General features: G+C 42.0%; 1 long non-coding RNA gene across 1 annotated transcript in view; it reads left to right on the top strand.

Annotated features, from left to right (window-relative positions):
- Positions 1-11517, top strand: part of LOC106024794 — a 67628-nt gene extending 56111 nt beyond the window's left edge. Inside the window, exon 3 of the long non-coding RNA XR_001198534.3 lies at positions 11274-11517. This is a non-coding gene — a long non-coding RNA (uncharacterized LOC106024794). The remainder of the gene's footprint in view (positions 1-11273) is intronic.
- Positions 11518-16804: the final 5287 nt, after the last annotated feature.

Raw genomic sequence — 16804 nt, 5'->3', positions numbered from 1 at the left:
TTCCTACAAAATTACTTAAGGAGTTATTTCCTGTGCTAGGTCAGCCAATGCTGAACATAATAAATTGCTCCCTTTCCTCCGGATGCGTACCAAACTCACAAAAAATTGCGGAAATTAAGCCTCTAAATCTAATCTAGATCCCGACATATTAAACAATTATAGGCCAATATCGAACCTCCCGTTCCTCTCAAAAATCTTAGAAAAATGTGTTTCCCAACAACTGAATGCCTTCCTAAAGACAAAAAACATTTATGAAATATTCCAGTCCGGTTTTAGATCCCATCATAGTACTGAGACTGCACTTGTGAAGGTAACAAATGACCTTCTAATGGCCTCAGACAAAGGTTCCGCATCCGTCCTGTTGCTTCTTGATCTTAGTACTGCTTTTGACACTATTGATCACTCCCTTCTCTTAGAGAGACTGGAAACCAATATTGGGCTACGTGGACATGTTCTAGCCTGGTTTAAATCGTATTTATCTGAAAGATATCAGTTCGATAGTGTGGATGGCATATCCTCTGACAAGTCAAAGTATGCTTTGGAGTTCCTCAAGGCTCGGTTCTGGACCCATTACTTTTCTCACTATACATGCTCCCTCTGGGCGATGTAATCCAAAATCACAATATTAACTTTCACTGTTATGCTGATGACACAGTTATATATTTCAATGAAGCATGGAGAAGCCCCTAAATTAGCTATTTTGGAAGCATGCGTTTCAGATATTAGGAAGTGGATGACAGAGAATTTCTTGCTCTTAAACTCAAATCAGAAATGCTCCTTTTAGGACCCAAAAAACAAAGAGCGTTGTTAGCAGATCTCACTGTGAACCTCGACGGCTGCATGGTCGTATCCCAAAAAACTGTAAAAAACCTTGGCGTTACCCTTGACCCTGACCTCTCTTTTGAAGAACATATAAAATATGTCTCAAGAGTTGCTTATTTTCATCTTCGAAACATCGCAAAAATTTGAAACTTTCTATTAAAAACTGATGCAGAAAAATTAATCCATGCTTTCGTTACTTCTAGATTAGATTACTGCAATGCTCTTCTCTCTGGTTATCCAGACAAATTAATAAATAAACTTCAATTAGTGCTGCACACAGCTGCTAGAATCCTAACTAGAACAAAAAAATTTGAACACATTACTCCTGTCCTGGCATCCTTACATTGGCTGCCTGTTAGGGTTAGGGCTGATTTTAAGGTTTTACTCTTAACCTATAAATCAATACATGGACTTGCTCCTACTTACCTTGCTGAAATGATCCAGCCATACATACCTACACATAACCTTAGATCGCAAGATGCAGGCCTTTTAATTGTACCTAGAATTTCTAAACAAACCGTTGGCGGCAGGGCCTTTTCTCATAGAGCTCCACTCCTGTGGAATGATCTACCAATTAAGGTTAGAAATGCAAACTCAGTGCAAACTTTCAAGTGTCTACTAAAAACTCATCTCTACAGCACGGTTTATAATTAGGTGTAGCCTGGCCCGGGGGCGTGAAGGTGACCAGTAGACTTGATACTGTCCACCCTTGCTGTCTTGCCAGGTTGGCTCTCGTCGCCACTGGGATGCCCTCCCTCCAATGCCCTTCGGGGGAAGAGTCACTGGCTTGTTGTTGACTCTCTATTGCGCACTTGTGCAGTTGGGCTGTACGCTGCTAGCAATACTCGGCCCTCATTCAGGGGGGTTGCGGTTGGTGGGTGTCCCTTTGGTTAATGCCTGGCAATGTGGTTGGATTGATTTCCTGCCTGTTGGGCCCTGTCCGGGGCCTCCCCCGGGTAGGGCCACAGTGTCACCGGACCCCCCCGTCTCAGTTTCCAAGGTGTTACGCTGCTATATTATTGTGCTGGGGGACATGAGGGATGTACTACTAACTTTTCTCAGTTTCCTCCAATTTAAAATTTTAGAAGGAGATGAGTTCCTGGTCCACATCTGCGGATTACCTGGTTTGGGGGGACCGTTGCTGTTCCTGTCCTTGTCCACCTGGTCATACTTCTGACCTAGTCTAAAATCAAATATACTCTGGATTTAGCCCAGAGAAATTTATTTATTATTCCAATTGGACTCTTAATATCTCACCCGGCACAGCCAGAAGAGGACTGGTCACCCCTCTGAGCCTGGGTCCTCTCTAGGTTTCTTCCTAAAATTCGACCTTCTTAGGGAGTTTTTCCTAGCCACTGAAATTCAACACTACTGTTGTTTGCTCCTTGGGGTTTAAGGCCAGGTGTCTCTGTAAAGCACTTTGTGACAACTGCTGTTGTAAAAAGCGCTTTATAAATAAATTTTGATTGATTGATTGATTGAGTTGGAACTTTTACGCAGGGCCTGTTTGGTGCATCGGTCTGTTTGTCTCTCAGAGGGTTTGGTTCAGATCCTGACAATATACAGTATTATACTATTATCTATAAAAGCCTGTAGTCATGTAGTGAGATTTCATGTTAGAAGATTTGAGGATCGCTGACCATTAACCAAACTCTGTTTTCAGTGATCTAATTCTGTAGCCTCTCTGCCCTTCTGAGACCACAGACATCAATGCCCTCTTCTTCCTCTCAAGCAACATCTTTAAATCCCTATCTTATCCTAGGACTTCTTTTACGACTGGCTGTAGGGTAAGAAGACATGCCATTAGTCCAAAAGCAAGGGGTTAAGCCACCAAGTCCACACCACACTATCATGGTGGCTGGTGAATTGATACAAGAAACCAGACAAGATTAGTTCAGCTGGCCCGCAGCAGAAAGTGTTGCCATCTCGAGATTCTAAACTGGGTCGCACACGTGAAAGGCTGTGTCGCTAACCGCTACACCCCAGAGCTGCAAATTTGCCGGGTATAATTGGCCATTCGTGAATGACATTGATACAGTTAAACAAACGTTTCTTACTAAGTTTACCACCACCACAAATAGTGTCTATGTATTGCATTTGCCACTGGCCATTTTAACAGCTTATTAGCCAGTAATAGGCTTACTAGTCTCTACTAACTTCCTAGGAATAATCATAAGAATTGAGCAACTGCTAGCGAGACTGAAGATGAACTATTCCATGCCAGAAACAGTCGCAATATAACCTTATACAGTTTCAGTTAAGGCTTACTATAATGTAATTACATTGTTAAGCCAGCAAATGTGTTTATCTATCCTGACCCAAAACGCATGCACGGATGCGTACTTCGAAAATCCACCACAAACAGTCGCAATATAACCGTGAACTGTTTTAGTTCAGGCTTACTATACTGTAGATCGGCAGCAAAGTTTTCATCTATACAGAATAATTCAAAATGCGTGCTTCGCGAAACCGGGACCTGTAGCTCATAAGTCCGCTTCTCTAACCACTACGCCACTTAACAAGGGATAGTCAGTCATTCAGTCAGTCAGTCACTCAGTAAGAGACATTCGCTCTTCTTAGCCGGCTCCGCTTACGTGGTCCGGGCAAAAATTTTAGTCTTACATTATTGTAAATCACTTGAAAGGGTATTTGTAGTCGCAAATGAAGACTACATGGGACAAGACAGGATAATATAAGGTTTAGCAGTGCAGGAGAAACTGAGTCATATAGTTAGGATATACCATAATGTTAGCCAGTGTGACAAACGTCTGTCTTTACACACCACTTGTGGCTGCCTTTTCCTCTCAATGGACTGGACATATACCCCTTCACTATTGGCGTCACGCTCTTTATCCACCCCCGAATTTGCAGTATATTGACTGTATTGCCACATAGTGTCCCTTTGAGGTTTGTGCCTCTCCGTTTTCCTTCAGCAGGTCAAGAACCACACATGGTTTTATTCCAAAGAGCTCAAATGGCAATATGACGTCCCAATCCCTTCCACCTTGCTCAGTACTTTCTTTAATGTTGACTTCTTGGTCATGGAAAAGTGCTCCACCAACAAATACATCTGAGAGTAGTACACTGGCATTGTTATTGGACAAACTTTTAGGTATTTGATTAGGCGGCTCATGAAGGGAGTCCACTGATCAGTCAGTATTTCTTTGGGAAGGCTGTTGGTTTTGGTGGCCTTGCACTGAAGTAGAATGGCTTCAGAGCATCAGGTGTCATTGTTGAATATCACTAAAATATCCTTTTCACAGTATATGGGACAGGACACAAGCGCAGGGAGAACAGAAGTCATTTAATAAAAGAACTTGAACTACAGTATAACCAAAGGAAACACTACAAACGAGACAAGACAGAACAACTGAAACATAAGGCATACACTAAATAAAGACAAACAAGATACACTGAGAAAGGACTAACTTAAGTAGGAACGATGATTAGGGAAACAGGTGAGGGCAATAAACAACAAAACACATGTCCATGGTCCAAACAAGGGAGAAAGGGTGTTGGATCACACCATGCCAAAACGTTACAATACTCATGTTCATGGCCTGACATATAAGGGGTCTCACCAGGTCCACTGCTATTCTATCAAATGACACTTCAATAATGGGACAGGGTCCCTTAAGGCCAGTCTGGGATTGGTCAATTTGGCACAACTTGCAGTAGATTTTCACTGTCTTCCTCACCCCTAACCAACAGAGTATTTGCAAAACCCACTGCAATCTTCTTTTTCCTGCTAAATGTGCTCAAAATAGATGGGTGTGCTAGACATAACAACTGGTCCCGGTAGGCCTTTGGAACTAACAGCTGTTCTATCAGTTCCCCATAGACAACATTTTGGGATTTGTCATGGCGCCCCCTAATGTTTGTTAGTGTTGGACCTTGATCGTGTCCTGAAGCAAAATGCTCGGTGACCGGGTGAATATAGCAACTAAATATAGGAAATGGTTAAACATCACTGAGAATCGTATAGCAGGCAGCTTTAACTGAAGTTCACCACTGGTTTGATGTAACGTTATGTTACTGTACAGTTCAAACATGTACTGAAGATGAATGATGTCTTAATACCTCAGGAAGACTAGCAATCATCATGGCATCAGCTTATGGAGATCCAAATATACGTTTTTTTCTTCTTTTTTTGTGTCTCTGATTGGTTAAGGATTGTCATGAAGTAAATGGTAAGGAGGAGTTTGTGATTTGCCTGTATTTACATCTCAGGCAGCAGTGTTCTTTTTGCTACGTACATTAGTGAGACTCGTGGTTGGTTATCTAAAGTAAATAAAGGCAGATGGGCCATTGTGATTTTTATCAGGAAGTTGAAGCACATAGACATGGCTCTCTATCTCTTCATCCCTGGCATAAGGAGTTCTGCTTATATGATACCAGATAAGGATTCATTCAGATAAGGTTATGAAAAGATGAACATAACAGCAGCTATGTTATGAAGGCATCACTGTTTTATGCGTTTGATCATCCCTCTCTTCACCCGCTCTTCCCAGATGGTCCTTGTTTTCAGCCGCATGCAGTCAATCAGTCAACATGTCTACCCATAAAATTACTTTTTGTTCTTAAGCCTTTGTTCTAGAAAATATGCAGCTCAGTATTCTGCAATTCATTTTCCGGTGAGCATTGTTGTTACCATATGTTTCAAATGATTAACAATCAATTTAAAGCTGAATGGGAACTTGTATGGCTTTGGGACGTTTCCTGTTTCCTTTGATAATATGAATGTCGACGGGTAGGCAACATTATAACGCTCACTGAACATTTTAAGGGCTTGGCCTTTTCTGCATTGTAACGCATGTTCACCACTTGACTTTTTTGCACAGCAAAGGTCTAGTTGAACTGAATCTAGTGAAGGGTTAACCTCAGGAGGGCAGTTGTGGATGGGAATTCCTCAGTGTCCATGGAGAAGAGGCCTTGCTCGGCCTAGGGAACGAGGCGGTGGGTGTCCCCCTTCGCTTTCCTTCATTCACTCACCTCTGCCCTGGCCTGCCAAGCAATGGGGTCCACAAAACACATAGGAGTAATCTATATAATAAAACAGGTAACTGAATGGGTTTTATGGAGAGCAGAAAGAGGATAATGCACTGTGTTTTCTAAATGGGGGACCAGGAGGGTTTTTCAGAGTGAAAACATGCTGATTACTGTATTGTAAAGTGCCTTTCGATTCCTCCGCCGGCTCTAATCCCAAGGACACAACAGGCCCCCTGTCTCCCACCAATGGCAATTGAGCCTCTAAAGAGACTTCTATTACCAGCCAGGAGGGATTAATTCTCAACCCGATCGGTCATTAAAGAAGCCAGGCCCAGCTGAATTGGAAACCAGTGGGACAGTCCTCCACATGCTTTTGACCGTTGTGCCTCTTTCTTCATAGAAAACTGAGGTTCACAGTTTGTTGTTTCAAAACAATGTGTAGGCTTGGATGAATAAAGCCTTGCCACTATAGATTTTCTTTCTTGTTTTTTTTCTTCTCCTTTGCATTTTTCCTCCTCGTCTCCTCCTGGCTTCTAAGAAATGCAATTAAAGAGGGGAATTTGATGGGAGGATGGGGCTGCTGAAGTGAGTGGACCGGTGGGCTATTATCCCCCAGATAGGCCTGAATGGGTCACCCCCCTCAGCGCATACAAAAGGAGTCGCCAGGGCCAAACTGTGCTAGAGAATGGCTCCATCTGAAGAATGGTAGCCATCAGTATTACTGGCTCCCAGCCTGCAGCATGGCTTTATCCCTGTACGTTCACCAAGGAGAAGACAGCCTACTAAAGATATATTGAAACTGAGATACTCTGTTTTAAGCGGGGTGATAAAAACATGTGTCTCTATAATTAATAGGAAAGAGAGAGGAGGGTTACAGCAATTGTGATTGCATTTGAAAACTGACCTCTAAATACCAAGCCAAAACAACCATTACATTTATCTTAGAGCACCTGCAGGAGTGCAGCCTCAGTACCTTTTTGCCAGTGATTTAATCTTGTGCCTTCCCCAAGGTCTTCTCCAATATCTCAGAATGAGCTTGAGCTTCAGAATCAGAAACAACTGCAAAACCTCCGTTTTACCTCAGCATTCTTAGCAGGCGCCTCTCAGTCTCTCGACAATGGTCGATTGAGGACACCCCTGGCAAATCTCTGTGGGGCTGTGGCATGCGCTGTGCTGCGCTGCTGTGCTATGAGTTGAGCTGAGTGCCAGTCTGGGTAAATAGAGATCCTTTAATATCCGGCAGGGGGCTATGGGGTGGGAGAGAGGTCAGTATTAGAAGCTCACTGAACTGGCAGCCTTGCAGACCATTGTTGCTGTTTGTTACCAGGTGTGTGCTTAAATGGAAGTCTTTCAGTGAGTCTGTCGAACGCAACACGAGCCTCTGGCCTGTTAGACGCCTCAGTCGCACCCCCTCCCAGCGTTTTTCATCAATGACAGCTTTTCAACAGCCTGGGAAGAGGAGTGCTCTATAGGAGGAGTAAAGGATGATTAAGATACAAGAGGGGTGCACTGTAGGAGGAGTAAAGGATGATTAGGATACAAGAGGAGTGCACTGTAGGAGGAATAAAGGATGATTAAGATACAAGAGGAGTGCACTGTAGGAGGAATAAAGGATGATTAGGATACAAGAGGAGTGCTCTGTAGGAGGAGTAAAGGACGATTAGGATACAAGAGAAGTGCAATGTAGGAGGAGTAAAGAATGATTAGGTTACAAGAGGAGTGCACTGTAGGAGGAATAAAGGATGATTAGGATACAAGAGGACTGCTCTGTAGGAGGAGTAAAGGATGATTAGGATACAAGAGAAGTGCAATGTAGGAGGAGTAAAGGATGATTAGGATACAAGAGGAGTGCTCTGTAGGAGGAGTAAAGTATGATTAGGATACAAGAGGAGTGCACTGTAGGAGGAGTAAAGGATGATTAGGATACAAGAGAAGTGCAATGTAGGAGGAGTAAAGGATGATTAGGATACAAGAGAAGTGCACTGTAGGAGGAATAAAGGATGATTTAGATACAAGAGGGGTGCGCTGTAGGAGGAGTAAAGGATGATTAAGATACAAGAGGGGTGCACTGTAGGAGGAGTAAAGGATGATTAGGATACAAGAGGAGTGCACTGTAGGAGGAATAAAGGATGATTAAGATACAAGAGGAGTGCACTGTAGGAGGAATAAAGGATGATTAGGATACAAGAGGAGTGCTCTGTAGGAGGAGTAAAGGACGATTAGGATACAAGAGAAGTGCAATGTAGGAGGAGTAAAGAATGATTAGGTTACAAGAGGAGTGCACTGTAGGAGGAATAAAGGATGATTAGGATACAAGAGGACTGCTCTGTAGGAGGAGTAAAGGATGATTAGGATACAAGAGAAGTGCAATGTAGGAGGAGTAAAGGATGATTAGGATACAAGAGGAGTGCTCTGTAGGAGGAGTAAAGTATGATTAGGATACAAGAGGAGTGCACTGTAGGAGGAGTAAAGGATGATTAGGATACAAGAGAAGTGCAATGTAGGAGGAGTAAAGGATGATTAGGATACAAGAGAAGTGCACTGTAGGAGGAATAAAGGATGATTTAGATACAAGAGGGGTGCGCTGTAGGAGGAGTAAAGGATGATTAGGATACAAGAGAAGTGCACTGTAGGAGGAATAAAGGATGATTTAGATACAAGAGGGGTGCGCTGTAGGAGGAGTAAAGGATGATTAGGATACAAGAGGGGTGCACTGTAGGAGGAGTAAAGGATGATTAGGATACAAGTGGAGTGCACTGTAGGAGGAGTAAAGAATGATTAGGATACAAGTGAAGTGCACTGTAGGAGGAGTAAAGGATGATTAGGATACAAGTGGATTGCACTGTAGGAGGAGTAAAGGATGATTAGGATACAAGTGGAGGGCACTGTAGGAGGAGTAAAGAAGGATTAGGATACAAGTGGAGTGCACTGTAAGAGGAGTAAAGTATGATTAGGATACAAGTCGAGGGCACTGTAAGAGGAGTAAAGGATGATTAGGATACAAGTGGAGGGCACTGTAAGAGGAGTACATGATGATTAGGATACAAGAGGAGTGAGGTACATGCTGGACCCTATGCACCCAAAGCAGGTACATTACCTGGGGGACTAACAACTAAAGATTTGCTTGGTCGGTCAGGTTAAATCCATGCCTGTTAAATAGATTATATTACATGTAAAATGTTGGTGAGGTCTTAATATGTCCTTTAAGGGCATTTAGATGCTCACGTATGTCCACAGTGCATACAGTAATGAGTAGGCGTAAGGACACTCTACACTTTATTGGTTTATATTGACCTTCATAGAATCTGGCTTCTTGAGATATTTTTCTAAACTCTTGTTTACACTTAAATAAAACCGTTTTGCAGTTAGCTGGCAATCACATTTTCCTTCTGTACATGTCACTCTCGCATGTGACACACAAGGGACCAGAAAAAAGGTCAGTTCTTACGCATTTCACCACACGCATATCAGGAAAAATCGTTACCCTGTGGCGTGGAGGTTTTAAAAAAGGAGGGCAAAGCCAAAGTGAAGTGAGTCTCCCCTCTATATTGGGCTGTGTGGTGGGTTTACTTGGCCTTTAAGAGGAAGATAGAGAGAGAGAGCGAGTGAGCTGCCTGACCGATAACCTCCCCACACTGCTCCATGGAACCTTGCCCTGCTAATAGTTTCCACGCCGGAAGGGAGAGGAGAAGAGCAGTGGAGAGCAGAGTGGAGGAGAGGGAAGGAAAAGAGAGAGGGAGCGGTAGGAGACACTTCCTGTGGCTGGCTGGGTACTGACCACACCACCGAGGGGAGCAATGAGTGTTGGGCTGTAGTTGGTACTGTGGAGGAAGCATAGTCAGTGAGCCCCTGCTGGTCCATGGATAGAGAATGGGGCAAGCTGCCTCACTCACTCTGCCCAGTGATCAGCCAGGGCCCTGCTGATTTCCTACCCGCCTCTCTCAACCGGATTGCAGCCTTTCATACATGGACAGGTATGGGACACAAGGTGCAGGGCAACAGCCTCCTAGCCTCTATAGACTACCATCATGCGTCCCTATATTTCCTACAGGTAGTTGATGTACTAAAATGTATAGACATGAGGAGGCTTTTACAGTAATACGTAAAGGTACAAATACGGAACTGCCATTCCTCTTCTATTAGTGACGCGATTATGTCCCCAATTTGTCTTGAGAAGTCACTTTTTTGTCATAACTCCATGGTAAATTTAAATTAATCCACAAGTTAATCCTGTTCCTGATAACGTCTCTATCACCCTACCCTGACCTAGATAATGTTTTTAATCGCTGGTGGGCATCCAGTTTTGCTTCTTGCGATTAACTAAGGGATATTTGCCTCTTGCGATCAACTAAAGAAAAACTATGACCTCCCTACAAAGTGTATAATTATGTTATTTCAGATTTTTATGTTGAATATAAATATAATTATTTCATAAAAACAATAATAATCATAAAATAATAATTTCACAGTATTAGAAACTAAAAAGATTTGTCAGGAGCCGTAAAAACCCTCAAAGATTTCTAAAACTGCACCGTTGAGAGCATCTTAACAGGCTTCATCACAACTTGGAATTGCAACTGCATCATCATAGATTGCAGTGTACGTCAGTGGGTGGAGAACAACCAACTTCATCATTATGGTCAAACTCTATCGTCCATGACTTTTATACCAGGCAGTGGCAGAGGAAAGCTTTAAAAAAGTCAATGACCCCAGCTACCTAAGCCATTTACTAATTTAAATGGGTGAAGGTTATTTAACTTGGAACATTGGTCGCCATCTAGATGTTATGTTGACATGCTAATTCTCTACTTTCCAGCTATTAATTATCAAATGAAAGCCTCACAGAAGAAAGACTAACCCTTAAAAACCTAGTAGATGTGTGTTGTGCTTGTCAAGTATCCTAACAAAGTATCTTTATTTGCAAGATATAGGGTTGTAATTATTATACTGCAGCACTACACTGATTGTTCTACAGCATTATACATTACAAATGTTTTGTTTAATGAAAGAACATGCTGAGAAACACACAGAGGATTATTGAATGTTTTTCAGTGATTTAAGCGGCCTGTGTTAGCAAAATTAACACCTGAGACTGTGAAGAGGAGAATTTTGAAGTGGAGGATGTTATGGGTTGCTCCCCCTCCGCCCTGAGTCGGGTGGTTCGGTCCCTGTTTGTTTGTGCTTTTCCACCTGGAGTGCTGGAGGTGTGTTCAGTAGGTCAAGGGGCGTGGCAGAGTCTTCACTGCACAGCCAATCTTCGCAGCTGCAGCTCATACACATGATTCACTCCAGCAATATTTAAACCCGGGCTGATCACCTCTTCGGTGCCAGTTCGTTATCTACTAGCCATGCGGAACTTGGCTCTCAGTTCTAGTTGTTCGCTAGTATCATCCGTGCACCCTAGTTTGCCTTTGTTCCCTGAGTTTGTACTTACCCTGTGTTTCTCTCCTGTTCCCGCTCAGACCTGCTGCTTCCTCTGCTGCGCCTACTAGCTTCCAGCCTCACCACCCAGCTTTCGCCTCCACCTTCGAACACCATCAGTACACTCCTCTCCACCTGTTCACCTTGTGTCCAGTAACCACTCGGACTCTTCGCCGTCAGCTCTCCTCCAGCTTCGGACCTGCCAGGAGTTTCCCAGCCCTGCCCCTGCCTACAAAGTACTCTCTGAGTACCCTGTTTCTCCATTAAAACCTTTTGAACCTACCTTACGTGGTCAGTGTGAAAGCTAGCTATAAAGTCCATAAATTTGCGAATTATTACTGGGTTCACTAGCTCTGGCCATTAAGTAAGTTGGCTAGCTAGTTAACATTACATTTCTGATACCTGCTGCTAAAGTTGGTTACCAAAGTAATAGCTAGCTAGATTGTTTAATAGCTAGCTAGAATATAATTTATTTCTGCTATTCACCATTTATTTACTACTGTCACTGTAATTTTTATCCTGTCCTACTTATTGACCTTTTTGCTTTGTGCACGTCAGAATAAGAATCATAAAGAGTTAATTGCCATAAATAGTTTCAAAACAAACTAGGAATTTGCCCTGGTCCGTTAGTGCAGCAATTTTGCACAAAATAAATAAAAACAAAAAAGACTTGTGGACTGAGCATAAAAAAGTAGACTGAGCATTAATAAATAAATAAAATATATACATGAAACATATGTAAGCTATACAGTGCTGGGCTGTGTGCACAGGTCCCAGTAAAATATGTCAGGCCCTCATGCCAGAAACAGGCACACCAGTAGCCCGCTAGGGGTAATTTTGTAGGGCTCTGGCAGTGCTCCTCCTGTTCCTCCTAGTATAAAGGAGCAGATACTGGTCCTGTTGCTGGGTTGATGCCCTTCTACGGCCCTGTCCAGCCTTCCTCGTGTAATGGCCCGTCTCCTGGTATCTCCTCCATGATCTGTACTTGGAGACACAGCAAACCTTCTTGCAACGGCAGGTATGGATGTGCCATCATGGAGCTGGACTGCCTGTGCAACCTGAATTGGCTGCAGATACCACCCTATGCTTCCAGTAGTGACAAGGACACTAGGAAAATGCAAAACAATCAGTCAGGAAGGATAAGGAGAGAACAATTTTATGTGACCACCACCTGCAAAACCATTCCCTTTTTGGGGGATGTCTTGCTGTTGCCTCTCCAGTGCACCTGTTGTCACTTTAATTTCCACCAAAACAGATTACAGTGATTCACAATCGCTTATGCTTCCTAACTGGACAGATTGATATCCCTGAAGTTTAATTGACTTGGTCTTTTTCTGTGATGATTACATATTCCCTTAATTTTTCTGAGCAGCTTTTTGAGCAGTTTTTTAGCAGCATAAGTATACCACAGGGAGAGAAATTTGCTTACTGTCAGAAACTATAATGAAAGCTAGAGACTAGGATGGCTCAAACTGCTAATTCCTCCCTTGTCTACTACAGCATACACTACGAAAACGTGGAAGACGCATGCCATCCCCACCGGCCTTCTAGCCATGCCGCTCCTCCTCCCACGGCACTGTCATGTCTTGTTATTGCACACACCTGGTGTCCATTCCCTCATTAGGTTGCCTATATTAGTTCCTGTGTTTCTGGGCGTCTTTGTGAGGTATTGTTCTATGTTGCGTGTTGTCCTGGAGAGAAACGTGCATGCTTATTTTGAGCTTGTGTGCCTTGTTTATTTGCGTGCCATTTTATTAAGTACATTTCAAGACTATGTTTATCGCCTCCCTGCGTTTAGCTCCTTTATTTTCACACACTACGACGACACCGTTGTTACAATTACACAAAATGAGTTGTAAACTAAAAAAGAATGTCTGCGCTACAGCACAAATGAATAGGCTTGCATGAAATTTGTTATACAACTGCAAAAAATCGTCTTTGGCTAAAGACAAATTATGTATAATGCAGAAAACTTTTAAATGTTATTATTTTCACTACACCCCAAGAACATTTTGCTGAATTGCAATATATGCCAGTTAAAACTTATTTTACTGCTGTTGAAAGGGGAATCATAAAAGGGTACCAAAAAAGGAATCAACAGTATCTATAGAAAAGAGGTAGTGAATGTTTCTCCAAGCTCCATTATCTGACCAGATGCTAGTGAATCATGCTACTAAATGTTCCTGTCCTCAGGTGGTGAGATATGATTTTAGGTCTGTGAGACAAAAACAAACTTGTCAAGCCAGCACCACCCAAACCACAGGGCTGGAAAGGAGGATAGGCCCAGACTAGGCCTGTCTGCCAGCCCATATGATGATGGTGGTGGAACAGTAGTATGTAGTAAAGGGCAGCTGAGCATCACAGATTATACATGCTGGGGTGGCCCCTGTGTTACAGTCAGCAGGTGAAGAGTTCCTTTGCTATCCCTGGGGGTTTCTGAACCAGGATGAAACCCAACTGTAACATTGTTCTGTTTTCTTCTATAAGGTAGTTAGAAGGCTTGACATGCAAAGTCCAACTACTAAAATAGAAGGAATATATATTTAGTGTGCGTCAACATCTCCAGAAGAGTCAGTCCACCATGATTGACTGCAAAAGCCACAAGAGTCTTTAACTTCTTTATTGTGTAAGAGGGAGAAGATCTTATTCCAGAAACTACAACAGAGAAAATATTGCCCCAACTATGCCATACTGAAGTAACCCAGAGTCATATTTACCTAGGAAAGTCTAGGGATATGCTGTAAATTGCCTACCTAGCAATTACCATCATACCATTGTCAGTTTACACTAAAAATTTTTTTTTCAGGAGGGATCAGGTTCTACCAAGAACCAGTTAATTAAAAGAACCCTTGTTGGAAGACAAGGGGTCTTTGTAAGGCAAAGGTTTACCATCCGAAGAAGTTTTTGGAAAAAATTAATTATTGATCATTCTTTGGAAGTCATGAAGGATTAATTGAAAAATGAAGAAAATGTTGCTACATAGAACATTTCAGAATCACTGAAAGACCACAAAAACTGTGAGGTGTTCCAACTTTTTAACTATAGATTGAGGGAGAGGGGATTTCAGCGAAAAGTAGATGAGTGCCTTGTCAAAAAATTTTAAACTCTGACTCACCCACGAGTTCCTCATCACCCATGAAGCATCTTTGCCACGGCCCCATAAAAGCAGCAGGCCCTTCCTGAGCAAGGGAAACATCTACTTCAAGGTCTCAGAGTGAATGACATAACCGATTGAAATGCAACCAGCACTGACTAGCCATTTCGTACTGTTCAAATGGTAAATAAAATAGTATCAGATATTTCAGTAAGGTGGTTAGCTAGTTGACAGCAGTAGCTAGCCAGCCAGCCAGTTAGCTCAATGCAATAGCTCTGGATATGTAGCTAGATGCATGAAAAGCAATCAAATTATATAGTTTTGAAATGTAACAGGTCTAGCTAAATTTACTGCCAAGATTAACGTTATCCACATAGTGGAAAGCCGCCTGAGATGCAAATTAGCTTAAACAAATTGAGATCAGGAGAAAAGCGGCAAAAGCTGGTGGCTCTACGACGTTATAGCTTCCTGCGGCCCGCCAGCAGCAAAACGCCAGTGGGCCGCCATCGATTGCTCGATGGGTTGTATTTTGTGAAGTTAAGTCAGGCAGTGATCTTGGTACAGTAGCTAGAGAAATCACAGATTTGTACTTATTTGACAATAACTGTTGTGAAGAGCTCAATATCATTAATCTCTACAGATGTACTCTAGAGATGGTATTTTGTTGTCTAACTAGCTAGCTACTGTACCCGGCTTGGTTAACTGGTTTGCTAACAGCAATAGCCAAATGTACACTTGGAGCTTGATTGGGGTCAATTAAACTATGATTATTTTGTTCTTTAATCAGTGATGAATTAAGACCTTGTCTAATATCCAAACTACACAAAACCTAGCTAGATTAGACAGCAGTGCTAATTAGTGCACATTTACATTGAGAGAGGCAAAAAGAGCAGATATTCCCAGGGAAGTGATATATTGATTAGACATTTCAATCATCAGTGTAAAATAAAGGGACTGACTACTAGATATAGCCAATCCAAGAGCTGATTTTTGTTAATAAAGAGGTTAGACATTGTGTAATTTGTTAAATATGGCTTTATAGATAAACATTTGAAGTAACAAGGTGGTAATCTGAAACATTTTGAAATCACTCTCTTGAATTGAACTTGTTTTCTCTTGGTCTTGTCTCGGTCTCACCCTTTTCCCACAACTCTTGAAATTAATCTATAAAATTTGGTGACAGACCTTTGGCCAGTCACCATGATGAATATGTCAATTACAACTTGTTCTTTAGCTCCATCTGGTGAGTGTAGAGGCCAGGATGTTGTCCATTATCTTTGTTCTTCAATTAATGTGATAAAATCTGACAATTTCATTGTTGCAGCCACTAGCAAGAAATAAATTGCTATGCAACCCAAGTGCTAGACGTCAGGTCTAATTTCCAGAGCTGCTACTGGCAGACTACTGTAATGGGTAATGGAAAAGCTTGTTTTGATCTATACATACCCTGGACCCCAATCTCAAAGTAGACAGCCCCTAAAGCCTCCACCCTCAGTCCTTGAATAACGTATTACGGGTACTTGCAAGTACACTTACCCAAGCAAGGGATAGTGATGATGGGAGTTATCTAACTCGCTCTGAATTTCACTAACTAGCTACACATCCGATGAGGAGTCTTGACTAATGAGGTTTCAGTCTGACTTAAATATGGGTTATTTTCATAAACAATAACTGGTTTCTTGTCACATGTAGCCTGTTCATACACGAGAAACTAAAGTGGCATTTATTCTAGGAAAAGGTTTTATTTTGAAACTTTGCCAAGATTAGGTTAATATCCCTGTCATTTCCTGTTTAAGTTTGGATGTATCAATTAAAAAGTTTGGCCTGCAGGGACCCTGGTAGTATGACTTGGCAAAAGGTTTTGGGTAAGCTGCATTGGTAAGTTAATTTAATTGAGTATTTAGTGTCTATTATTATATGTGTGGAGTTATTTTCAATATAGCTTAGGTGTACTTTACAGTACCTTATTTTAGGTTTTGCTGTGATCCCTAAGTATAATGAATGTTGAGCTTTTTAAACAGAATGTTTGGATTGTCAACATGTAGGAATGTCTTGCAGTTTGATTGCTGGACTATGGAAGTCATCCATCCAATTTATTTAACATCTGTAAATCCAGCAGTTCATTAGCTGCATTTACTGTATATGAAATACAAAAAGAGCATTGTTTAGATCTTAAATAATGCCTCCTCAAAACTGAGTTTGTGAAAAAAAATTTTGTGAAAGACAAAAGTATTGTCATTAATGTGGTTCTTCAATACAAATTATAGTTGAAAGCAAAAAAGCTGTATTTGTAAAGCCATCCACCCTAACAACACTAAAAGTATTTTTTTTGCATCAGCTAACTTCCTAATTGCTATAATTCTGTATGCCAAAGCTGTCATACTGTCATATGGTCTGCCCATTTGATCCAAGATGGCTGGGGGGGGGGGGGGGGGGGGGGGGGTTGGGTTTGTCTGCAGTGAAGGACATTCGCTGGTG

Source organism: Esox lucius, chromosome 19 (genome assembly GCF_011004845.1).
Source record: "Esox lucius isolate fEsoLuc1 chromosome 19, fEsoLuc1.pri, whole genome shotgun sequence".
Taxonomy (NCBI): Eukaryota; Metazoa; Chordata; class Actinopteri; order Esociformes; family Esocidae; genus Esox; species Esox lucius.
This window is presented reverse-complemented; position numbering and strand designations above follow the sequence as displayed.